We start from the raw sequence: 27,703 nt of genomic DNA, 5'->3' as shown, positions 1-27,703 counted from the left end.
GCACTTTTTCCTCATTTACTTTATATTGATATATGACAATTCTGATAAGAAAGAGATAGACCTGCCATATTTATAATGAATCATTTTATAATCAAATACTGTATATTAACCTGGTCTCTGGCCAATCCAGCACCTGGCTGCCAAGTCCATAATGACACTGTTCTACAGTGAAGGGTAGGAAATAAATTAATTTCATGCCATTTTTGCTCTTACTCTAAAGTACATTTATTAGCTGGCTAGTGTCGGCAACAATTAAAGTTTGCTAATTCAGGTCTTGATTTTCCCTATTTAAATTATTTTTGATGTCTCTTTGCTCCATATTCTCGAGACCAATCCATTTTTTATACTTACTTTACATCCTCTTTCTTTGCTTAGTGATTTTGTACTTTACAGGCTTGTTCCAACTTGTTCTCTAGTGAGAACTTCAAAATATATATTTTTACCCAAACTCCAACAAGTCTAAAGCTAAAATCATAAACATGCTTAACATAAAATTACATTTGGATTGCTGACTTTTATGGCACATCCAGCTGTAATGATACATTGCTTATCAATCCCTCATTTTTAATGTCAGACATGTTACGTTAAGCTAGCTTGTTCAAGTAATGGATTTACTGATTAGTTCCTGTTTTGGTCTATAATTGTTCAATGATTTCCTCAATATTAGCTTAACCAAAAGGCTTATATATAATTCTTTGCAATATGCTTGACAGAAATACAGAAGCATTCACGAGAGAATCACAGTTTAAGTTAATCAATAAAGGTTTTATCAAGAGTTTTTATTTATAGCTAATGTAAATGTTAAAAAAAATGTTACAGCCATTAATTATTAGCAGTTTTTTTAAAGCACAAAGTAAGAGTTGAATAAATGTACTTTAAGACACTTAAAGCCCAGGCATTCTTTTTAAAATGACTAGCTAAAGAGCCCCTTGGGCTGTCTTTTTACTGCTTTTCAAAGCTCTAATAGCACTTTTTCACCAAAGACACACCCCTTGAATCCTCCGAGAGATACAATAGCATAATTGTTCTTTTAGGTTTTAAGGCCTTGACATATCTGTCACTGAAAGAACAGTGAATAATAATACCAGAACTATTTTATGCAAATTCCACTTAGAGGTTTCAAGATTTTTGTGAGACTGATCTTGCCTCCTTGTTGACAGTTTTATTGTCACATTAGCTTTACATGAGAAAGTGGTAAAGTTTTCTTCTTTGTTAAATAATACCCCATTTAAAAATCTTTTAGATAAAGTTAAAAACAAATACAAAAACAATGAGATGGAAACATCAATTTGGAAAGGTATCAAAGGAGAAAACAGTACTCACTTGTAAGAATTTTTCCCACTGGCTTTCATTTTTCAAATTATAAGTTGCACTCATTATAATGTGTAATATGTACAAAATGGATATTTACTTGCATATATGTGTATATTTACACACACATATAGGGTTATGAATAAAACATATCAGAATGTGTATTCTTAGGCTAGTCAATGATGAATGGCTCATATCTCAAGGTCGCAAAGCTACAAAATACTTTCTGTGTATATATATGTTCATAGGCGGCTGACTGTATACAAACAAAATACATGCTAATATGTTGCAGCTACTAGGTTCAGTTGGCAGAGAGGGGATAAGAGAAATACATCTGTGTGCATACATCACAGAAGATGCTCTTAGGTCAGTTTTGCAAAATTTCCTGAGATGCAGAGATCTGAAGAAGATGCCATCTAAGATACGGTCACAAATACATCTAAGATACATTCACAAATATTGTATTTATGTATTTGTGAATGGTTCCAGGCTCTCTTAGACGGAGCCTGGAACCTGTCTACTCCAGTGCCAAATAGTATAGATAGAGTATAGGTCTCTACAGAATTTACAGATTCTTGAAAAAGGATTTTTTCTTGCTTCCACACTGAAAACAATTCTGCTTTTTGCCCTACTATCCTGTTCACTAAAGAAGGTAAAGAAATAGCTTTACTCTGAGCCAGAAGAGTCTTTTGACTTAAATTTAAAAGTGTCCTCAGAGTTCCTCAGACCATGGCTCTAGAGCCAGTCCAGTCCAGACCCAATTCTTGTGACTCAAGTCTCTCTCCTTAAAGTGCACTAGGACAAGACGAAGAGCAAGAATGACTACAGAAAACATATGTTTAAAGAACAAGAGAGCACTAAGAGTCACACCCCTCTTTTTTCGGAATGCCTGTAGGATAGATCAAGGGGAGCCCATTTTCCTTTCAGTACAGTGTTATCTCTACATACTTGCGTATAAAGTTGAAAGTTCAGCCAGCTCCCAGGTCAAAGTCTTCTACAGCAAAAAAAACTTTAGAGCAGAAAAATTTTACAGACTGAAAGAACAGGGCTCCTCGTTAGCCCAGCTTCTATGGAAAGCAACCCCAGAATGAAATCCAAACTCCCTGCAGAGCAAGGAAAGGGAGAATACCCCAGTAAAATCCCAGTATTTAACCCTGGGATTTTTCACTACAATCTAACCCCAGAGGCCACAGATAATCCTTCCTGGGAGTGGGAGAGGAGAAGATAGGAATTGTACCTTATGGCTCTATATCCTGTTCACGAGCAGGGATGTGTCCAAGCACACAGAGCTCCTCCACATACAGACAGTGGGAAAGAGAGCATTCACAGGATCCAAGAGATTTATACTGTGCAAGTATTTTTGCAATAGAGTTTCCACTGTTCAAATGCAGTCTTCTGCATTTATATCATGCCTCTAATTCGACTGTTTTCAAAGCATTGTCTCAACTTATAGACGCTTGTTTGATTGCACAGGGGTGCAGAACTACCCAGTACTGCTGGAAAGGTAGCTCTGCTCAAGGGCATACTACGAATCTGTATGATTATGAAAATAATCCTGGGATATTTAATATTCATGAGGAGCAAACATGACCTCCAATTTTAAGCTCTTACCTGAAAGCATATTACAGAGTAAACTGCACAGAACTGTAGTATAATAAAGCCATTTTGCATAAAGTTGTGCAAAAACTTCTACATTTAATGTAAAATGGATTCATACTATTTTTATACTGAATCCAGCTGCATAAGTTCTTAGTACTGAACACCATGAAGCACCAGGTTCAAACATACTTAGTTTTCCCTTGAGTTAAACTCATTATATAGACACAAATCAGATTCAAATTTACCAGGTTATACCTCATTTGCAAAAATGTGGAGGTTCACAAGACTCTTCACTCTCAGTACTGATTCAATAAATACCTCTGATCTGCAAAAATCCACATTTTCATTTGTAAAGCAAAGGATTGCTATTGACCAGACTCTGTATAACTTAGTCCTAGTGGTGAACAGCACCTCAATCAAGCACCTGTAGTAGAGCCAAGAGAATTACTTGTAAGAGTAACTGATCAGCACTGTGTGAGGAATCCAGCACAGTGCTCAGTGAACCCAAAAGATACAATGTTAATGAGACAGCTCCCATTAAGTGGCAGAATTACAGCAAAAAAAAGACAGCGTGTTATACTGATTGGACAAATGTAAAGGCTGCTTGAGTTTTTTTTTTTTTTTCTCCCCTCACTAAGCTGTTCTTTAAGCAGTTCATATAATTCAGATGACAGGTACTCAACCAGACCCCCCCACTGGCTCAAGCTGGCCCAGCCTGGACTGTTGGATCCTTCATGGGAGATAGTCTTTTTGATAGGGACTGTGGGGAAAGAAAAGCCCTTTGAGCAGAAACATGCCCAAAACTAATTGAGGAGGTGGTTTTCCAAGGCACACAACCATCACAACACAAGGTATTTGTTGATGTGTATGCAACTATGCACATTTGCTCCTTACATTGTATATGTAACCACAAATTATAGGGTACACGCATTCAACCTCCTTGAGTTGGCATGTCTTTGCAAGGTCAGTGGGTGAGCAGTGGGTGGATGCCAAAAGATTGGAGAGGAAGTATGCAGCTACTGGTTCTGCTGCTAGGTAGAGGAAAACACCTTTTTTATAGTGAGAAGAAGAGGCAGGGAGAAGAACACATTTTTTTCTGGATGTGGTGGTACCAGAGGGCAGAACAGAAGATGCCTGGACTTTCAGTTTGTTGGTTTCTGTTTGATGCTAGAAGTGACTGAGGGAGTTAAATTAAGTGGGAGGAAACCTGGGGATAGGACCCAGTTTCAAGTCTTATAATGCCATCCTTCCCATCCTGCCTTTGATCATGGGGACACTCCACCCACTACAGCCACAGCCTATTGATGTGGGAAAGATGAAAACGGTTTCTGAATGTCTTCCATGTGAGCCATGGCAATCCTGAAATAAGGAATATCCCCTTTAGGCATCACAAGGGGACAGACGCAGCAAAGCCCTCAGTGGGATCTGACCATCAGAAAAAATACTGGTTGTGTATTTCATGGCTTCTTTGAAGACAGCAAGTGCCCCAAAAATGGGGGCTGTGGGAGGCACAGCAAGGACCCACTGATCCCCCAGGTGAGGGATCCTGGAGCTGAGGGGCCCATGCCACCACCCCAGCCAGGAGCAGGGCAGCTGGGGGGGCACCAGTGGCAGCCCCAGCCCCCGGCATTGGGCATCTCCCTGGGGACAGACAGAGGCTGGGTTGGGATGTGGGCCCGCAAGTGGCTTGATGGGACCCATGGCCGGGACAGGATGTGGCTGTGGGGAGCTGGGGACTGGCCCTGCTGCAACATCGCTGGGTCAGGGACTGTTGGCCTCAGGGGGCTGAAACAGGGTTGTGGGCTGTGGGCAGAGTGGGGGAGTCCTGGGGGTAGCTGGGCAGGGATGTTCAGGCCCATCAGTGCCCTGATGGGGGCAAACGTTCTGAGTCATCTGTTTGGAAATTTCAAGTGGAAACAACCATTGCTGAGCAAAGCACATGGACTGCATCTTAAATCCCAGCAGGGATGCAGAGGAGAATGCAGCAGGTGACTTTTGTTTCAACTAGTACATCTGCATGATCCATAAAGGAGTTCTATTAAATTACTACAAATTCTGCATTCAGACAAACAGTAATATCAAAACCCATACTTCAGGGCTTCTGCTGGTCAGGAAAGATTTATTTCTTCTAAATGCACAAGTACTCAGCAGTAGGAGAGAATTGCCTTGTTCTGAATCAGCACAGACTGGCTATGACAGGAGGCAAGCACACTAGATAATATATACCTAAGGTGAATTTTCATTTACAGATGCCTGATTGATAGGGCTTTCTTGAATAACTCAAACTGGTAGGGATACCAGGAACTTTCTGTCTTTCCCTGCAGCCTGGAGTAGGTTTAATTTCCAGAAATTTTCCGTGATCATCTAATTTCTTCCAGTTCTTTCGCTTCCCAGGGGCTCAGGTACTGGGGCACGGTGGCCTTTCCAGTTCTGTGCCTGTTGACGACAACACTAGGTCCTAGGGGCTGAAGTGCTTGACTTTAAAGTGAATTTCTGGGATACTCAGGATCAACCCAAATAATAATGACCTAACACTGTATGAAGCTGCATTGAAACCAGGTCTTATTCTGAGCACTTTGGCTCTTTGAGATGAATTTTAACATAGATCTAATATCCAGTGAATTAATATCTAATTTATATCTTATTAATTCAAAAATTCTCTTAAATTATAATTCATTCCAAATTGTTAGCTGACCTAATATCAATTGTTGTCAGGCATCACAAGTGCATTATGGTATAAATATAATAAATAAGTTCATCTGGTTCATCTGTTCCCTGAACTAAAAATGGTATTCTAGAGATACAGACAGTTCAGGAATTTGTTCATGGTGAGTCTGTAATGCAACTTAAAAAATCACAAATAAGAAAGAGAGTATGTATCTTAAGTATCACTTGAGAAATCAAAGAAAGTATTGCTTTTTTTTTAGTCGGCATGACGCATGAAGGAGAAAGTGTATTTTTAAATACAAGCAAAAGGTTTCTTTTCTGTTTTACCTGTTAGTCTATTTATCTCTTCATTTTGTGGGTCCTATCCTTAATTCCCTGTACATTCCCAAGCATCAGCTTTAAACTGAGTTAATTTCATCTTTATATATCCATGTATGCAGCTGAAACCTGTCTGCCTGCACCAGCTTATTTTCCTGATGATTTAGTATGTACAATTAGATGTCTACATCCAAAACACACCTTTCTACAAATCCAGCCCACTGAATAAAACTCATTATCTTAAGACATTTCTATGGACAAAGGTTATGCTTTTCTGAGCTATATTAAACTCTTTGTCTAAACATCACTAGCTTAATTGGTTTAGATCAGAGCTATACTGTTTTGAGTAAAAGGGTGTGATTAATGTGAACTAAATACGACTGGATCAGCTCAGCATCACTCTACAGTATACACAAACCTATTATCATTAGAACTGTGAGAGTGCTTGGGAAAACCCAGCCTTGGTAAGCAAATTCCTTGCAAAAACCACCAGAGAAGGTGAGCAGATGAAAGGTATCTTAACTGTGCTGAGGACTTTCTGTCAAAGGAGGTGTATTGTGAGCCAAGATAGTTTTCACCATTCAGGAGGGCAAGCTATGACACAAAGGGTTACATTCACATTTGGCCAGGAGGCATGAAATAAATAAATAAGAAGGATATCTAAGAACTGCAGGAGCAGTTCTTTCACTGCCAGGCATATTGAATTGCTGCTATGAAACTAGGGAGGGATGGACAGAGGTTGGGGAACTGAGAAGAGTGAGGGAGGGGAGTAGTCCTGCCCTGCAGAAGTGTTTCCTTGTATCTGTCAATTGCCTCAAAGGGCAGAAGGCACTCTCTCAGCTAACAAAGAGGCAGAAAAGGGCTCTGCCCTGCCTTTACAGTGTTTAAGTCCATCTCAGGACTCTAGAGCCTGATACAATGTTCAATTGCCAAAGATGGCAACAGGAATAGCCATTGTGGCAAATGAGGAACTGAAAAAGAGGAGAGCTGAACAATCTCATAAGAGATAGAAAATGACACAAAGATACTACAGAAGAATGGAAGTTCAGGACAATAAATAGAAAATAAAACCAGTAACAGAAGACCCCATGAAAGTCCAAAAGGAATGGACAAAAACACCGAATGGAGAATGTGACTCATAAGCACAACACAGCACTGTGCAGATTAGATTCACGACTGCTCCAAGTGAGAAAGCAGGGGCACCTCAACATTCCTGGAGGTGAGCTCCCTCCCACACCACTTCCAAGCATGACTCTCTCAGTGCCCACCTTTCAATAATTAGAGAGGAAATATCATAAACATTAATCTCCATTCCACATAAGAGGCATATAGGGAACTAAGCCTCATCCAAATACTCCTTCCTGTTCTTCAACCCTCCCTTGAAGTGATGTTCCTGGAAGGCACTAAAGAGTTTCACACATCACCTCTAAAAAACACCATGAAGTTTCATTCTCTAACTCCTGATACTCCAACTGCCATAGCAATCCTGTCACCTTTTATTTATTTTAGCTTGTTGTTGGAATAGAAAACTCATCCTTATCATGGCTATAGCAAACAGAAAGAAAACAACTGAGTCTCTCTATTTATAGCATTGGATTTTTGGAGCCAGACAACAGTATCCTTTCATGGCTGAGCTCTAAGATCTCGGGTATCTTATGCATTCCCCTGTTTCCCTTACCAGCCTATCTCTGTCCAAAGTAAAATCTAAGCCTTTCTCTCTCACACATCTCTTTGCAGATGTAAATTAGTCAGCTCAAGCTTAACAGAAAGAGCTTCTTCTCCCATTCTTCCCAATCACTGTGGACAATATCCACAGCCTGTCTGCCATTCAGGCCCATAAAGTCAGAACCCTCTTCAGGTCAGGGTCCTCTGTCTATGTCCTCACAGTGAAACTCTAAGTCTTCCTGAGATTCTTTCTGCATCCCATTCATTTAAGCAACATATCCAGACTCCCATCTTTCATCTTGATTGCTGCAACATCCTTTTCTCAAATCTTGACAAATACAGTCATGCACTGTTTATACCCATTCACAATTCTGCTGCAAAGATGATTTTCTCAAAGATCATTTTCTCAGGCTGTTGCTTTGACCATGTCATTCCTCTTCCTGTATCCTCTTGTCTGGCTCCATGTTATGTTATTACATCAAACATAAGCATCTCCAGCCTTCCATGGACCAGTAGAGTCTATCCTCAGCCTATATGTCATTTCTCAATCAATAGTTCCCACCTCTGACCAACTCACGATGTTAAGCTTCCTTCTCCAGCTTATCAGGTACCCTAGCATGAACCAGTTGCCTATTAGTATTCTCAGAGAGTTTTCGGTGCAAAAATCCCTCCTAAAACCTCTTTTTTTGCTTGATATCTACAAAAGCCAATTACTTTGCTGCTGTACTAGTCCTGATTCTCTTCTGCTCCAGGATCCTCTTGGGACAGGATGAGGATTTTTTGTCAGGGAGGTTACATCTTCCAGATTATCCTGAGCTACCTGTACTGACCCTAACAACTGATTTTGAGCCAGGCTGCTTCAGGAATGCATTTACTTACAACACCTAGCAGCAGACACTTTCAAGGCAAATATCAGTCAAGAGTCAGTAGAACACAGATTCACTTATCTTGCCTTTTCCTCAGATTCCCAAATCATGAAGGCCATCTTCCAGAAGGTAGAGTTGAGCACATGATGTAAGAGATGCTTCAACTTTCCATTATTAGTTGAGTCTGAGCTTCGTCTGTGCTTGGCAAGACTCTCTGCTGTTCAGTCTGGACAGTTTGGTGCTTTACATTTCTTTCACAAGCACAGAGTAACAAGAGACAAGGGAAGGACTTCATTCTTGCTACCTTTTGTCTGCTTCTTCCATCAAACATTACATGTATTCCATTCCAACTCCTGCCGTTATTCTCCCTTCTCATGCTTAAGCTTTTGCCAATTTTGCAAGACTTCCAGACAGTACCTCTTCTTCTAAATTCCATATGAGTCTCCTACATGCACTTCCAGTTATGGTCAGAGCTCAATTTAACCTTCCATTACTTTTCTTTAGCCCCATCCTAACATACTGACAATATGCTTATTGCTGTTTCCTTACCTTTCTTATTTAGATATTCTCTGATGCACTTTCCACTGCTTCTTCTGTTCAATTCCTGGTGTGTGCCATCAGCTACAACTCTAGTCTCCATTTCATCAGTGCAACATAATACAGAGTAAAGCTTTTGCTGGGTAGTTCAGGACTTTTATCACCTGAAACAATAACAAAATACAGCTTTTAATGTCTAATATGACTTGAAATGAAAATAAAATTAATTTGGTGGACAATATCTAGTTGTATGAGTCAATTGCCTTAAAGTGGGTCAGTGCTCAAAAATGAAAGCTCCTGCTGATTTGGATACTGGGAAAAGTGCTAACATTTAAACTTCCACAGTGTATAATGTTCTGTGCCTATTACTTGCCTTGTGTTGGCCTCTTCATTGCTTGGAGGACAAAATTCAACTTCAAGAAAAATAATTTAAGAAAATAATCACACAGATGTATAGAAAAGTACATAAAAGCATCCTTGACACAAAAAAATGTAAATCATCACACTTATAACTTATTTTCTTTTCTTTCTCCTCCCCTTCTTTTTCTAAGGCATAAAAAGAATTAAAAAAAAAAGTAAAACAAAAAAAAAAAAAGGAAACCTGGCATAGTTATCATTCATGTTGATGTCAACAGCCCTACATAGACAGGTAACAGGAAAATACCACCCCAGGGATCCTATTCATGGTGCACAGCAGGGCCCTGTCTGTAATTACTGTGGCCTAGTTATTTCTCGGGGAAAAAAGTCCAGCACCAGATCCTTTTTTTTTTCTTAATAGGTGAAGTTGAACCTAAAGCACTGTAATTTTAATCAAATCTTTCCCATCTGCGTGTAGTGTCTCTGAGAAGTTGAAGATTTAAGTGTATGTTGTATGGTTTGCTGAATAGTCCCAGCGGGGGGAGAAAGGGCAGAGAGATGGTAATTATGTTACACTTAAAGGTATTTCTGTTGCCAAGGAAGGTTTTTTTGGTGGTGTGTTTTTTTTATTTCCTTTCTCTCTCTGTCTCTTTTCCCTCTTTCCCTAGTGAGGGTTAAGATGATGTCATGGACGGAAAGGAAATACTGCAATGGAATAGAAGGCAAAGTCAGAGTGAGAGGGGGAAATGATAAAGCAGTAGTTTATAATACATCTATGAATTGTTTTAAAAATAAAAGGTTTCAAGAATGATGATGAAGTAGTTTGAGGTGGCATTTTTTGTGTTGCTTCTTTTCCCCAGTGATGTCTCATACTCAGAAACCCTAAGTAAGAGCTTATAGTGAATATGCTACCTTTAATATTTTTGATTTCTAATCTCTCATCCCTCTTTATGAAGAGATTACAGAGTTTGCATTACCAGTTTGCTGTTTGTGCCATTTGAGTCAAATCATACAATTTTGCAATTATGGCAAAATTTAAACAGGAGAAGAATCAGACTCCTGTATCAGATGTTTCAGTCTAGCAACTACTTGGCCATAAAAGTATATTAAGGAAATATGTCCTTTAGGACTTTTCAGGAATGAACAGAAGTCAAGGAACTGACAGCTAATACAAAAAGTTTATCCAGAGAAGGGCTTATTCAACTGTTATGGTTTTAAAACAACAACACGCTTAAAATCAAGCTGGTATGTGCTTGCATTTGCATTCTTAAAATAAGCGCTATCAAAATATCACGTTGATTCTTTAAATTATGGTTTTCTGTTTTGATCTGTTGCCACTCTGGTTTCTAGACAATACCAGCATAACAAGGGTGATGCTTAGTGTTCAACTGTTGCTTATAATCGAACTGGTTAATTCCCACTGGTTAATTTATGCGTATATTTGGGCAGCCAGCCTGCAGCTCTAGAGCCAGTCAAATGCCAGCTCCCATTCCCGTGGCTTGCCCTGTGAGCAAGAGGGTAGCTGTGTTCATGTAGAGGTTAGTAATAATGCAAATAACTGGATATCTCAAACGTGCAGTCTAGATAACAGAAACTGTGGTTGTGACATCTGCCTTAACATACTCACTCCCAAGGAAAGTATGATAAGATTCTGTACTTACTGAAAGTGGACAGTTAATTAATTCCAAAGTTATTGACTGATCAACTCCAATACTACAGATCCACTTGTGTGGTTTTATGTCCTATCTCTTTGAGAGGGTGTGAAATACCAGTACCGCTTTGTGTCCACAGCCTTTGAGTTTCCTTATGTACCACTCTGGGCATGCTTTCATTAATGTTAGATCAAAGGAAATTGTTAGACAGAAATAACAACATGAACAAGCTATACATCCTGGAGCAATTGTTTCTTCCAGTCTACAATTTTCCAGGATATGCAGGAAGATCTCTTGGAGTCTACCTTGCTGAGGTGTCACTCAATTGTGATAAGACATCATCAAAGTTCAAAAGTGCAGACAATCCAAATACGTGGTCAATGCTTCTCAACTCCAGAAAGGATGGGAGGAATAAAAGAAAGAATTTATTTAAAAAAAAATCATAAAGCTGCAAAGTATAGGAACATTTAGAGACCTTTCTAACAAAAAGCCAGTCTTCCTTTCACTGAAGTTATATTCATTGGGCCTCATTATATTCTCACAATACCCAGTATCATTTACAACTTAGTTATTAGAAAGAAATAAGGAAAGAAGGAACAGAAATAGCTTTGCTTTTTCAGTGAAAGTTTCAGGTAATTTAAACAGTTTTCTATTCTGACTCACAATTACCTTGCAGTAAATTTCACCGCACACCAACCCGTTTGTTCTTTATATATATATACTCTTGATTACTGTTAACTTAAGCAAATATTTTTAATTCTAACATGATTAATAACACAGCAATGTTACATAATATATATGTGCATTTGTATATAACAAGCATACAAACATAGTAATTTCAAAATTTATTCTTATTGATAAATTCTTCTAAAACAGTTACTTATCATCCAAGACAACTTTAGACAGAGAAATACATGATAATGCAATATTAAGATTGTCAATATCAGAGTGAAGGAATGCAAAAGTTAACAGTTTAAAGTAGTGGGTGTTGAATGTTAATATTTTCTCATTTTATGTTATCCATAAATAGTAATAACAGTAAGCTACACTTCCAATAAGAACAGCTGGAATGGAAAAATACCATCCAACAGATACCTGAGATAGGAGTTTTAAAGAGCTCTCTTCTTTTCATTTCCTGACCTCAATTTTAACTTACTATTTACTTAGTATAATATCAACAAAGAGGTTTTGCTTTGTCTAAATATTTCAAATAAAATACATGAAATTGGCAAATGAAGAAAAAAGTGAGTGCCGCCTTCTTGAAGACACAGAACTATTTCTGAGGTTATATGTGTACAAATGTCTGTAAAACTTATACAGGCTTTGGTACAATATTATTCCACAAATATTCTACTGTTCAATAGAATAGAAACAGACAGTAGACTGAGGTGCCACATGGAAAAAAAAACCTTAAAACTCTTTCCTAAATAGGTGAAAAAGGTGGCAAAGGTGTTTAGCGATCAGCTCCCCTCTTATCACTGACAGCAAAATGGTAACATGGAGCCTAATTTCCTGGTTCTAGTTGACCCGTGAAGCTGTGGGATAATGGCTGAGGTGACTTAAAAATTAGAACTTATATTCACACTTTTAGGTAAGGCACAGCATTGAAGAAGCTTCCCAGGTGGAATGCAGCTGACATGTAAGGAATCCATTGCATGGGAGTTCCCTAGGCCTGCAACCTTAGATGTTGGTAACGCCAGGGGAACTTGGTGTGCTGACTCTAAGAGGCACTGCCCAGAGGGTGGAGCGGTGTGGAGATGCCGCGGCCAGGCTCTGCAATAATAGGGGAACTTAAAGGTGTCATGGAACTGATAAGCTGCATATTTACTACCCTGGGCCAACAGCCTGCCACGTTTTTGACACAATGCTGTCCTTTTGGTGAACTTTGCTCATTATAACATCATTATAATACCAAAACACACCTCCATCCCAAAAGCTACCCACCTCCAAGGTGCGACCACCCCTCACTGAGCTTGCGCACTGAATTTTTCTAGCTTATACCTTTAAAAGCGAAGCGAGAAAACTTTATACCAATCCTAAATAAAGGTATGTATGACTAGAGTCATTCAAGCTCCACCCGAAAGGTGAAAGATAAGTATAAAATACCTTAAGAGAAAGAGAATGTTAGGGAAGACACCATCGTGTATCACTCTGATGTTTGGGATCAGTCGACAGGCTGAGCCTCTCTTCCCCCCCATCGGGACACCTTTGGGTAAGAGTCGAACACTTGGTTATACCAAGTTCCTCCCCGGGAAACTTAGAAATCTCTATAGAGTCACTTTATTATCTTTTAACGCGTTTGTGTCCGGCCGTGTTACTCATATTCTTGATATACGAGTTGCGTCCGGCCATGTTATATACATGTTTGTGTCCGGCCGTGTTATTCATACTCATATTCTTGGTATTTGTATGTGCTTTGCAGACAGTTAATTTATCACCGGTAATCCAAAGAATCTGTGTGTCTGTTGCTCTAATAAACTGCACTCTTCACTGCTCTGGCCGTGATAGTTCCTTCAACACGACCAGACTTGGGGGGTGTAAAAATTAATGCTGTCGCCTTAGCGAAAGCCCTCAACTAATAAGTGGCTATACACACAGTCCTTAGAAAATAAACCGTTGACCAGGTCTGAGACTAAGACTGGACCTAGCCGCACCTAGACTCCTCTCTGAGAAGGAGTTTAGAAAGCAAGGGGGTCCTGTCTGAGCCTCATGACTCAACGGGAGGGTTCCCCCCAGCCACTCCTCAGACTCCTATTTGTATGCGACAGTAACTCTTAACGCAACAGAAGCCAAAGGGTAGTTATGGATTTCCTAGTTGCAAGACCATTTGGTCTCAGGTTTTGCTTTCACCTACCCTTTCTGGAGGCGCCTCGCAATTAGCAGAGCTGTTTTGCTAGATTCTCTTTTACCCTGATCAGACCATTTTGAAACAGAGCTGAAGAAATTCAAGAGGAATTTTTCACAGAAAGAAAAACTGGCACAAATATGTTGGAAGACCTTTTAGTTTAGGCTTAGTTTAGGTTTGGTTTTGGCTTAGTTTACTTGGTTGCTGTTTGTATTTATCAAAATGTCTCTGGTGGCCTAGATCACTATGGTTTAAGATCCTGAAGAAAGAAATAACAATTGATTTGCTGCTGTGGCTGGTACCAAACACGGATTTTCTAGATTTGTCTTGTTTATGGTAAGTTGGTCCCTGTCTATAAATTTAGGGACAGTAAGGGCTGAAATACTTCAATGTTTAATTTAATGCTGAAGTAGGCAAAAAGTAGCCTTTTCATTCAGTATGCCAGTTTAAGATTGGGTTTTATTTTCCCATAGACCCTCATAATTCTAATAGGACTCCTATCCTGTTGAATCAATTAACAAGTAAGACAGTTGCAACCTGCTGCTTACTTCCATGTTTTGTATCTTGCTTTTCTGAACAAATACAAGTGAACATATATTATTGTCTGAGGGAACAAAATTTCCAGATTGCTTTTTAATGCAGCAGATTGCTTTATGGAAACTTGCAGACAACCTGGAAGAAAGTTATAGCATGGAAGCAAATACACACCAAATATAATAGTCACTGCCTAAGTTCTATTTCCTGCCCTGTGAGTATCAGGAATCATATCTCCCACCCTCTGAGTTTCTGTCAGCAATCAACACCATTTACAACACATGCTGTATGGAGAAAAATTACATTACAATGATAGCTGATCTCTGTTATGACATGTACCTTCATGGCTACAGAGGGGAGAGATAACTCATCACTGAAATAGCCATGAGTGATATATCTGTCTTTCCTCATAAGAAGTGTCATAATAGATATTGGCCTTCATGTACTACCTATTTACAAAACCATTGTTCTTCAGAAAAGAAAATTATTTCTAAAGTCTAAGAAAATTAAAGCCCAGAAACATAACTAGAAAAGGAATTTTTCAATCCTGTACAACTTAAGGAAGTCTGAATTTTGCCATTACGTGACATACTTAAACCCAACCCTACATCTAAACATTAACATGTGACAGCATATTATGACATTCATACTTAGAGGTAAGTGCACATGCTACATGGGATATACACCAAAATGGTAGACCAAAATGTTACATTTGAAGAAATTTATTGCAGCTAGACTGTTAATGGGTAGAATATGCTGCCTACAAAGATGATTCCACATGAGCTCCAATAAAGCCTTTATAACATTGTGATCTGTCCAATATACTACAGAATGACTGTCTTCAAAATGGCCAGAGAGGATTGAATTTTGGCCTGCTTTCTTATGGAATGAGAGAACTCCCTCCCATATGCCTGTCAGTCTCTCTTTGCACCTTTTCAAACCACTGGCCAACTGCAGCTACATTTGAAAGAGTAAAACTTTTAAAGATAATTAAATTCCTAGATGTTTTGTGAAAATCAGTGTCTGAAGAAGGGAAGTCCCTCGACTTTCCATCTAGGAATAGCAGGGAGAACTTGGATATTATATAATCCTCTTTGCAGTAGCCAGCCAGCATGTGCACATGGTAAGTTTGCCATACAGGTTATTTGAAGTCTGAAGGGGTAGTGCAAGGGGGAGCCTGGGGCTTCACTAGGGTATGGTAACACCCAACAAGCACCTTAGGAAACATGGCCTTCAGTGTTCTGCTCACAGACAATTTGATTTTTTAAAAATGAAAACATCTTCTATGTCTCTCCAATTGTACAGTCAGGGCTGCTCTAAAATCTGCTGTTGCCTTGGGCAAACTTCTTCTTAAGAACTTCAGTTCATGGGTTTTATGACCAGAAGGGAATTTCTAAAAACCTTGAGCTCCTAGCTTGACCTGCATAACACAAGCCACAGAATTTTATCTTGTAGTTCCTGCAGGATTATTCTTCTTTTCTATGTAAGTGAACTATATTGAATTTAATAAGTCTAAGAAGCAAGAAGATTTAGAGGTGAAGGATTATTCTCATCTCCTGGCTAAGGTCCCTATCCAGCAAAGTGCTCAGGAACTGGAAAAATCGTATGAATTCAGTAATAGTATGTGTCAAATTAAGCAAATTATTTGTTTTTCAATGGATCTGGACTAAGCTTGTTATGGATTGCTATGGGGTTAGGCAACCAAATTCAGTTCTGATCTATAAAGCTTCATCCTTCTACAACACAGTGACTTTGGTCATCAGTCTGAAAAAGTCAAGTCATGACATCACTGTACAAATGCCAAGTTTTTCAAGCTCTTCAGAAAGTTATTGGTACACCAGGTAACTGCTATGTAAGATTATGAAACATTGTCTGAAGTGACAGATAAGTCTGTAATTTTCAAGATACTCTTCTTATATGTGCTGGGTTTGATTTTCATTAAGAATAATGACATATTATACTATTTTATTTCACTGGCACCCTGAGATATTTCCACCACAAGATATAAATCACAATAAGCTGAAATACATACTTTTCAAGCTGTAAACCTATAGAAACTACTACAAGGTAAATTAAACAAATTCATATGTTCACATTTTGTTACCTATTAACTTCTCTGATTTGTTAAAGTAAAAACATTGTTTCCTGATAAAATATCCATAAACCTTAAGTGTGAACTACTTTATTTCCCCTTAAATATACATAAAATTTAAAATTTAATATTATATAGACAAATGCATATAAGTATTTAAACTTTACTTTGTAGTTTAATAGTTTAACTAGCCACTTTTGAATACACTTATATGTGTGATTTTTCCTAGACAAAATAGATATTAAAGTGAACACAACATAAAAGTAACTTTTACCAAGTTATGGATGGTTCATTTTACATAAGAAAAAAATGTATTAAGTGCTAACCACCTACATAGTGAAAATATCAACTCCTTCTTCCTTTCTCCCCTCCAAAACACAACCCAAGTCATTAACCTTTTTAGAAAATTTGAGAGTTTTGCTTCTCACCTCAGCAGGATTTTAAGAAAAACATGCCACACTCAACCCAAAGAGATACTTTTTTCTAATCTCCTGAAATTGTTGCTTGCACCTTGTCTTGTCTATGCATTTTGATATATACCTTTTGCAACAACATGCTATACCAAGCCACTCTATATGGAGATAATGAAATGTTTGGGTTAGGAGGCACTCAAAATATACCTGTGATATTACATTATGTCCGTATGATTCTGAGGCTATGATGTGTATTATTGGTTAATTAAGGCATGGGAAATAATGTATATGAAAAGATATGTCTTCTTTACTTCCAATGAAATAAAAATTTCAAATCAAAAGCATCTGTCTTTTTTCGTTTATATGTCAAAATGTAATTGGCTATGGTTGGGGTTTGTTGCCTTTATTACTTTTAATAGCTGTACAGCCACTGATTGCCCAAGCTGATGGTTAATTTAATTTCTGTCAATACAATATTGGGGCTGTCTGCATATTCAGGCCATGATTAACTGCAGCAGAGTCCATAACAGTAGTGTTATTATTACTGCATTTAACTACCTCTCGGGAGAAGACAAATTAAATTATGTTGAAAATGCTGTTGATTATCATTACGGACTTATTTGTAGAGCACAATTACTGATCTGTTGTAAAATAAATCAAATTTTTTATCATCTTGGTATAAATTAAATGTAATGTAGGCGAATGGAGAATGGTTTCTGAAAGAGTTCAGGCAGCTTTGTATAAGTCAACCGAGCACTGAATTAAAATAATAATCACAGATGAACATGATATTATATTTTAATAACAAGCTACTTCATGACCAAGTGTGCCTCATAGATTATGGGACTTCAACAATAAAAAAGCAAACTTAAAATGCTTTATGTGCTGTTGACTTAAACAAAAGGTTGAGGCCTTCATATAAATTATTTTCTACTGTTTCTTCTACACAAACTGGAAACACAGTTCAAGTAACCAATTTAAGGCACCACTTAAAATATATAATTACACTAATAGCTTACATATGACAGTACTTTAGCTCTCCTCCTCCCTCTATGATATACTTATTTCTGCCATACTGCATTAGTGCCTTATGGAATGTGGGGCTTTACTGATAACTTCAGTAAAAACAAAATATGTGCAACATACTTGCAAATATTTAATTACATTGAATGCTCACTATCAAATGCCCCTTAACCCTAATACTTCAGAAAGAGTTAGGCAGTTACTTATTGATTTATGAAGACAAATGTGAGTAGGTGTAAATGAGTCTTATCCTGCCCTCTCCATAGATAAGTGATCCAGCTTCAGTCAGGTTTCTTCAGACCATCAGCAATGTCAGGAAATCAAGAAGAGGTGATGCAAGGGAGACATAAGTAGAAGATGCTCCCACTTTGTTTCCACCCCAGTTAGCAGAGTTCAGCCTGAATCTCTCTCTCATGGGACTAGTTCCTCAGCTGGCACGTACATTGTATCTCCATCAGCTTCAGCAAAATTCTGACAATTAACATCAACTAGGGATCTGCTCACAGGGACATGTACCACATACAAGTGTCCTTACAAGTTATACTTGCCCAGCTCAACCATTCCTCAACAATCTCTGATGTAAAACAGGCCTTACTAACTACAATATATTCCAGCATTCCTTACACAGAAAAAAATCCCACTGGCATCTATGGACATCTTGTCGACAAAGAAGCCACATAAAACGCCTCAGGATAAGCCATTTCAGTAGATGTCCATCAACTTTAATTCTAGAATTCTACTTTTAATTTTGCCAAACATTAATACTTTGGTCTACAATCATCCACACTTTCTCTTTCTGCCTCAGAGTTACCTCTTCTCTATCCTCCCTACATGTTCAGCAGGAGTCACTCAGTCATTCCTGTGCATGAACTAAATCTGCACTAAGAGTACTTGAGCCCCACAGTTCCTGACATGCCAACTCCTCTGAGTTTTTGTTCCCGGCATACTGAACTCCTAACTGCATTAGGCATGCTCGGAGCTCCATGGCACTCCGGATATGCTAATCACATCCATTATACTCCAAGCCTTGCAAAAACTCATATACAGCTCCAGAGTATACAAGCAAATTACGTCTGTAAAGCACCCTTTGGCCTAGCAAAAATATGATGGGCAGTGAGCCACAAGTTCTAGCTGCAGCTCTTCATCTGACGTTAATAATTCTGTGCACTACATAACCCTTATTATGCAGCAAGGCCTCATTAAGAAAGAGACAAGTATCATTTGCCATATTTTGCAGATGGATTAACTCAGGAGCTGTCATTTGTGGTGTAGCAGGAATCAAACCCCAGGTTTTTAACAGAGCAGACCCAAGTTGTACACACTTAGCCAAGCTGCATTTCAAATCTATGTGTTTGGCTGTGCTCTCCGCAGTTACCAAACCACATTTCCACAGAAAGCCAGAAGCTGAACCAAGAAATCTTGACACTGCTGATAAACCTATGAACACTAGCATGATTTTGCAGGACAGCAGTTTTCTTTCTTTGTTTTCTGTTGTTTAAAGACATAACAAATGTCATACAAAATTCTGTCTTTCAGTAAAGCAGCAATAAAATTAATTTGGAGAAGTGTCTTAATCAGAAGATCACAGGATTCAAAACGTGAAACAGCTCAGACTGCTCTCTGCTCCCTTGTACAAAACATAAAAGCAGTGAATAAGGTACAAGACATTAAATTTAGTTCCTTGGTGTTTGTACCACTGGGTTGAAATCTAGAGAAGTTGAGGTCTGTTCCTCACTCTGCTATAGACTTCCTTTGGTCATGGCAAGGTATCACTATCATAATTCAAACTTTTCTTTCTATTATTTATATTAAAAATACATCATTACATTCCTACTTTCTTTTGGCTTGCTTTACTGGCCCGAAAAGCTCACTTTTAGGATCATTTAAAATGAGAATGTGTGTCACACAGCCTGTTCATTTAAACCATACATATCAGCATCACAGCCATCCACAGAATTGCATATAACCAAAAGGGTTTTTTAAAAATCTTTAACCATTAGCTTTACAGTGCATGAAATTCTACTAGGCACTTCAGACTACCGTAAGAAGGAATGGGCCCTGCCACATAGAATTTATAATATAATTTCAAGTGTGAGACAAAACAAGGGTTAGCAAAACCAGAAGGGCAAGATTTTAGCTGTACTTTGAGGAAGAAAAGATATACCACAGAAGGAAATAGAAAATGTGCAGATATAATCTGTGCTTAAAATATTCTCAGAATCCATTATGAAAAAGGGTGATAAACTCTGAATGAAAGGAAGTTGCTAGCAAGCTTTCCATAATACGTGAGGAAAACACTTTTGTTCAGTTTATACTAGCAGCCAAATGATTTTCAGTTTTCAGTGTAGGACTCACTGCTGACTTCCTTAGAGTTTCTGCTTTAAAAATAAGGACTTGTAGAAAACTGGTCCTGGAAAGCCTTAACAGATCATGAGGACAGAAACAGCATGTATAGTCCTAGGTTTTCTATGTGCGCATTTATGTGGAAAAGGCAAGTCAATCAAAAACAGTGTTTATTTTTTAACCATTATTTCTGTTCACACACTGCTTCCCTCATCCTAAGATGGTGTTTTGTATTACAACAGAGGTCAACTGAAGCTACACTGAAGTCAAGGGTTTTAAAAAAAAGCATTAAAGGTTTCAGTGTGCGTAGATATGTTCCCACCAGCTTGCACTGTTTAAACTTCTTGATGTTCACTTCCAATACAGCAAATTAACACAAAATTGACAAAGATCTGCTCACGTGACATTGACAGAAAAATGCGTGAAATCATACATGCAAAAGAAAATGAACTCAATACAGCCTTTTATATTTTTTTTAAGAGGTAACCAATGTGAGCTTTGCAGACACAGGAATGTAAAAGAATACCTCACTATTAATAACCCACTTGATTAAAGATTACAAATACCCATAAAAAGCACACCAGCCTGCAATAAATGCTACCAATAAGTTCTCTTAACAATGAATGCTTCGACTGAAATAGCTATGTTATTTCAATAGCTATGCTCAATATGGGTGAAATGCACACCATGAAGGGGGAGCTCTGAAAAGATCCCAATACAGTAGTGGAGGGCACTGAGCTTATTTGATGTGACACACTCCATTCATCTTCATGAAAGTTTCAAACTCCTGAGATGTCTGATGTCTGTTGTCATTTGCTAGCAAACTATGAGGTGTAAACATTTCACACAGCTCCCTCACAAACATGAAGCAGCATGATAGCTTTGATGGCACTGATGGATGGTGTCCTTACGGCCAGGGGAAGGAGACTCACATCAGCACTGACACTGTGGGATCTATCAGCTGTCTTTAAAACAAAAAGGATCACAGGATAGTACCAGAGCACAAACAGATAACAGTGCTAAGACTTCATTCACCCCTCAGGAACAAAGCCCAGATAGTTTGACGACTGCTCACAAGATGCCAGCTGTGAAGTTCAGAGATGAACTGTCCTTCAATATATGATGATGCCTTATAATTATGTCTTCCATATATGATCAATATATTCCATACATGATTAATCATATTATGGTATGATTATGAACTGACTTTCTATATATGATCATGCTACAATAGGTAGACCTCTCCCAGTACACGCATGGGGAAAAAACCTGTCACTGAAAGAATGGTTGCACACAGCTTGCTATATACCTCCACATAAAACATACCCAAACGCGTGTCTTCAGCCTCTCATCAGAAATACTATGGATGAAATACTTATGGATGAAAAACAGGAGGCTCCAGCTTAACTTGGACAAGAGATGTAATGTTGCTGGGTAGGAAAAAACTTCTTCAGTAGCCAGCCAAGTTATTACCCTCATTAACTGTCAAAGCCATCTATCTGCTCTTGTCAAAGCAAAGCCATCTAGGAATCTTCCCAGAGCTTGTTCAGCCTCAGGACAGAGTTTCAGCATGATCTTCAGAAATCTTTAGAAAAACACACACAATACCTTTAGCTATCTGCATCAGCCTTCCCTTGGACCTCTGCATACTCAGATACAGCTTTCTTAATTATAGCCTAATAGCTTTCTTAATCATTCCAAGTTATAATGAATAGCATCACAGAATAGAAGTAGATGATAATATAATATGTGGCACACTGACAGAACTCAAAGCAATTGTTAAGGAAGGGTATAATTACCCATATTTCACAGATCTGTAAAATGAGGTGCAGAGGGGTAACATCTTTCCCTGGACACAGGGAAGCTGTAGCAGAGACAGAAGTAGTCATGTAGCCTTTACTCCTATACTATCCTACTGTGTTTTGAAATGTGGAGTAAATGAGACATTACCATAAAATATGCTGTAATCATGATTTTGATTAAACCCCAGATCATGTTAAAATACTGGATTAAGCTCAGTATTTTAAAAACAATTACATCCAGTTCAATAATAGAAGGACAGGTTGAGTATTTTGTTTTATTGACTCTAATTAGAAATATATGCTTCATTTATCATAATACTCTCTATAGGAGATCAAGGTGCACAAGAGATTTCAGTCTGACATCACTACATGAGCAGGTTGGGAATAAGTACTTTTCTATAAATTAAACTCAATCCTTTAATAGGAGAGGGCAAAAACTGTCTATAGGAATGAGTAAATGACTGTTACATCAGTATACTTCTTACCTGTTATGTGACTTAGAGTCCTACTTTTTAATTTTTCTTAGGAAATATTTTTACCTGGCTGTTAGGTTATCTTTTCATCTTCCATCAGATAGTTCCAGGCTACATGTTACAATGAAAATTCTGCTTTTCCAGGGCAACCTTATACAAGCCACTCAAATGCCTCCATTTGTTAAGTCAATAAGAAGATTGTTGTAGTTGTCTGTTGGACCAATATCTCTAGATTCAGTTATACGTGGCAGATAAGTTACTAATGCCTGTAAAACTTCTTGTTCAAACAGTATTCTATGCTACTCTTGGAAACCAAACACTTTACCTCTTACCCAGTGAAAATGCTTCTGTTCAATCTTGTAAAATAATCAGATACCTTTATGGCATATTTCGTGTACTATGAAGCTAATTGATGGGATTCATCTTTCTGATGATGAATCTGATGATGAATCTGATGGGATTCATCTTTCTCAAAGGGGAAAGAGAATCTTTGCTCAGGAACTTGCGGGGCTCATCGACAGAGCTTTAAACTAGACTCGAAGTGGGAAGGGGATAATATCAGGCTTGCCCGAGGGAAGCTGAGGGACGACATGCCACGGTTAGAGGGAGCGGGTGCCAGTGAGGGCACTCAGCCTGTGTCTCTGAGATGTGTGGGGTACGCTGGGGCACAACCGAAGTCGAACAGAGTTGAGCTAGGGGATACTGAGGCAATAGGAGCCCAGAGGGAAATGCCAGTGAAACGCCTCAAAGCACACAAGGGGTGTTCTTCTATGAAGGAGACACGGACAACAGCCCAGCTGAAGTGCCTCTACTCCAATGCACGCAGCATGGGCAACAAGCAGGAGGAGTTGGAAGCCATTGTACATCACAAAAACTATGATATGGTTGCCATCACGGAAACATGGTGGGATGACTTGCACAACTGCAGTGCGGCGATGGATGGCTACAAACTCTTCAGGAGGGATAGGTGAGGCAGGAGAGGTGGTGGAGTAGCCCTATACGTTAGGGAGTGTCTGGATAGTTTAGAGCTCGATGATGGTGACGATAGGGTGGAGTGTCTGTGGGTAAGAATCAGGGGGAAGGCCAACAAGGCAGATATTGTGGTGGGAGTCTGTTACAGACCACCCAACCAGGATGAGGAGACAGATGAACTATTCTATAAGCAGCTGGGAGAAGCCTCACGATCGCTAGCCCTTGTTCTTGTGGGGGACTTCAACCTGCCGGATGTCTGCTGGAAATACAATACAGCAGAGAGGAAGAAGTCTAGGAGGTTCCTGGAGTGTGTGGCAGATAACTTCCTGACGCAGCTGGTGAGGGAGCCAACGAGGGAAGGTGCCCCGCTGGACCTCTTGTTCACGAACAGAGAAGGACTTGTGAGCCATGTGATGGTTGGAGGCCGTCTTGGGCAGAGCGATCACAAAATGATAGTTTTTGATATGTGGAGAAGTGGCGAGGGGGGTCAGCAAAACTGCCACCTTAGACTTCCGGAGGGCAGACTTCGGCCTGTTTAGGAGACTGGTCGAGAGAGTCCCCTGGGAGGCAGCCCTAATGGGCAAAGGAGTCCAGGAAGGCTGGACATTCTTTAAGGAGGAAGTCCTAAAGGCACAAGAGCGGGCTGTCCCCAGGTGCTGAAAGATGAGCCGGCAGGGAAGAAGACCGGCCTGGCTGACTAGAGCTCTGGTTCGAACTCAGGAAAAAGAGGAGAGTCTATGACCTCTGGAAGAAGGGGCAGGCAACTCAGGAGGACTACAAAGGTGTAGCAAGGCTGTGCAGGGAGAAAATTAGAAGGGCCAAAGCTGAGCTAGAGCTCAATCTGGCTGCTGCTGTAAAAGACAACAAAAAATACTTCTTCAAATACATTAGCAGCAAAAGGAGAGCTAAGGAGAATCTCCAGCCCCTAGTAGTCGGGGGAGGGAACACAGTGACCAAGGATGAGGAAAGGGCTGAGGTACTTAATGCCTTCTTTGCCTCAGTCTTTAATAGCAGGGCCAATTGTTCTCTGGGTACCCAGCCCCCACAGTTGGAAGATAGGGACGGGGACCAGAATGGAGCCTCCATAATCCAGGGGGAAATGGTTAGTGACCTGCTGCACCACTTAGACACTCACAAGTCTATGGGGCCTGATGAGATCCACCCGAGAGTACTGAAGGAACTGGCAGATGTGCTCACCAAGCCCCTTTCCATCATTTCCCAGCAGTCCTGGCTAACTGGGGAGGTCCCTGCTGACTGGAGATTAGCAAATGTGATGCCCATCTGCAAGAAGGGCCAGAAGGAGGACCCGGGGAACTACAGGCCTGTCAGCCTGACCTCGGTACCAGGGAAGCTGATGGAGCAGATCACCCTGAGTGCTATCACACGGCAGGTAGAGAATAACCAAGGGATCAAGCCCAGCCAGCATGGGTTCAGGAAAGGTAGGTCCTGCTTGACCAACCTGACCTCCTTCTACGACAAGGTGACCCGCCTAGTGGATGAGGGAAAGGCTGTGGATGTTGTCTATCCAGACTTCAGTAAAGTCTTTGACATGGTTTCCCACAGCATTCTCCTGGAGAAACTGGCTGCTCATGGCTTGGACGGGTGTACTCTTCACTGGGTAAAGAACTGGCTGGATGGCTGGGCCCAAAGAGTGGTGGTGAATGGAGTTAAATCCAGTTGGCGGCTGGTCACAAGTGGTGTTCCCCAGGGCTCTGTGCTGGGGCCAGTTCTGTTTAATATCTTTATCAATGATCTGGATGAAGGGATCAAGTGCACCCTCAGTCAGTTTGCAGATTATACCAAGTTGTGTGGGAATGTTGATCTGCTTGAGGGTAGGAAGGCTCTACAGAGGGACCTGGGCAGGCTGGATCGATGGGCCGAGGTCAATTGTATGAGGTTCAACAAGGCCAAGTGCCAGGTCCTGCACTTGGGCCACAGCAACCCCATGCAACGCTACAGGCCTGGGGAAGAGTGGCTGGAAAGCTGCCTGGCAGAAAAGGACCTGGGAGTGTTGGTTGACAGCCGCCTGAATATGAGCCAGCAGTGTGCCCAGGTGGCCAAGAAAGCCAATGGCATCCTGGCTTGTATCAAAAATAGTGTGGCCAGCAGGACTAGGGAAGTGATCGTGCCCTGTACTCGGCACTGGTGAGGCCGCACCTCGAATACTGTGTTCAGTTTTGGGCCCCTCACTACAAGAGAGACATTGAGGTGCTGGAGCATGTCCAGAGAAGGGCAACGAAGCTGGGGAAGGGTCTGGAGCAGAAGTCTGATGAGGAGCGGCTGAGGGAACTGGGGTTGTTTAGCCTGGAGAAAAGGAGGCTGAGGGGAGACCTTATTGCTCTCTACAACTACCTGAAAGGAGATTGTAGAGAGGTGGGGGTCGGTCTCTTCTCCCAGGTAACAAGTGATAGGACAAGAGGAAATGGCCTCAAGTTGCACCAGGGGAGGTTTAGACTGGATATTAGGAAATTTTTCTTCACTGAAAGGGTTATCAAGCATTGGAACAGGCTGCCCAGGGTAGTGGTTGAGTCGCCATCCCTGGAGGTATTTAGGGACCCTGGATGAGGTGCTTAGGGACATGGTATAGTGGTGGTCTTGGTAGTGTTAGGTTTACGGTTGGACTTGATGATCTAAAAGGTCTTTTCCAACCTATACAATTCCGTGATTCTGTGATTCTGTAATTAAAAAGACTGACTTTCTGTAAAACACATGGTCTGACCTGAAGTCTACCCTTGCAATTGTGATACTTTAGACAATTATGTTATTATTTTCTAGGGTGTGCTCTATAAAACCTTTTGAATATTTGTGCCAAATTAACTTAGCTGTTTGTCAGAAATTGGAACTGATGTGTCATTTATGTTACAAAGGTAAGTGCTAAGGAAAGATTTCATTCAGATAAAATATTTATTTTCCACTATTTTTCCATAAAGGGGAATGTTTTATTTGCTAATATCTGACCATTAATCACTTTCCAAATAATAAAATATTGTTGCAAACTTGTGTACATGCAACTTCCAAAGTATTTCCACAGTGAAGATAATTTGTGTTGCCAGGGCTGTTTTGATCTCACTTTATTTTTAATAATTTCTCAAAATTATTAAAAACAAAACAGCAACACCTTGTACCTAGCAAATCAAAAGAAAGCAAAATATCTACTTGAGAGGTATTCTGAGGCAAACATAGGACTTGTTTCAAGAAGATGTTCACATGGGTTCTAATGCTAAGCATCACATCATAGTAATAACAACTTGTCTATCTATGTAACATTACACTGAAAAAATCTCAAACCACTTTATAGAACCAAATGTACCTGGCCATATTTTACTGATGAAAAATCCAAGCTCCCCAAATTTAATGACATGTTATCACTCTGTCAGGTGGCAATATGATCAGGAAAGAATCCACACATCTTCAGATCTATTTTACAGCTACATACACCATGCTAAATCATCCCTGTATGTGTCTTTTATATTAACTGACCCTTATTTTGACTAAAACAGAAAAAAATTCAAAAAATACAGCAAAGTCGTCAATAAAAGGAAAAACAAAACAAAAACAAAATTTCAACAAGTTAAGGAATAGCCTTTTCTTATTGTAGTCTGTCAAGCTAAGAACTTAATCTATTCTCTACACTACTTTTAAACCTGCCAGATTCATTATATTTCTTATGAAACCATAGCAATGAAGGCCAAAACACTTAGAATGTCCATAAGACTAGAGCCTAGAATAAAACACACAACATAAATGCTAGATATTAATCAGACTATTGACTCTGCAGCAGGCTTGTTGAACAAAAAAATCACAGTTATGTACAGAAGTTACAGTTTGTTTTAATGTTCTGTGGTCATTCCAAGCTCAATGTGAAATATGAATGCAGAGCAGGCTCACTGTTTGCAGTCATTGTGTACCAAATAACTCATATTACCTCTTTTCAGCTTTAAAAGGCATAATTAGACATTAGTGTAGTATTTCATCTGAAATGTGGGCCAGTTCTGGCTGAAATTTTTACTAGTCTGCAACAACACGTTTTTAACTGACTCACGTTACACTCATTTCATAAGCATGATTGAAATTTCCCTCAGAAACTTCCCCCATTCTCTCTCAAAAAGAAAGTGTACTTGCTGCACATGTTCAAAAAGTGCAAATAGCAGAGCAAAAGTATTTGCCACCAGACTTATTTGATAGTTTGCCAATGCCTTAGCATTAAAATAAAACCCTTGAGACATAAGAAATA

At 39.6% G+C, this 27,703-nt stretch overlaps 1 long non-coding RNA gene across 4 annotated transcripts in view; it reads right to left on the bottom strand.

The window, feature by feature from the left end:
- Positions 1–27,384, bottom strand: part of LOC142410646 (uncharacterized) — a 95,329-nt gene extending 67,945 nt beyond the window's left edge. For all 4 annotated transcript variants that reach the window (XR_012775962.1, XR_012775961.1, XR_012775959.1 and 1 more), the window contains exons 1-2: positions 27,283–27,384; positions 8,976–9,127 (exon numbers count right to left, since the gene is read on the bottom strand). This is a non-coding gene — a long non-coding RNA (uncharacterized LOC142410646). The remainder of the gene's footprint in view (positions 1–8,975; positions 9,128–27,282) is intronic.
- Between the last annotated feature and the right edge of the window lie 319 nt (positions 27,385–27,703).

Source organism: Mycteria americana, chromosome 5 (genome assembly GCF_035582795.1).
Source record: "Mycteria americana isolate JAX WOST 10 ecotype Jacksonville Zoo and Gardens chromosome 5, USCA_MyAme_1.0, whole genome shotgun sequence".
NCBI classification, from domain to species: Eukaryota; Metazoa; Chordata; class Aves; order Ciconiiformes; family Ciconiidae; genus Mycteria; species Mycteria americana.
This window is presented reverse-complemented; position numbering and strand designations above follow the sequence as displayed.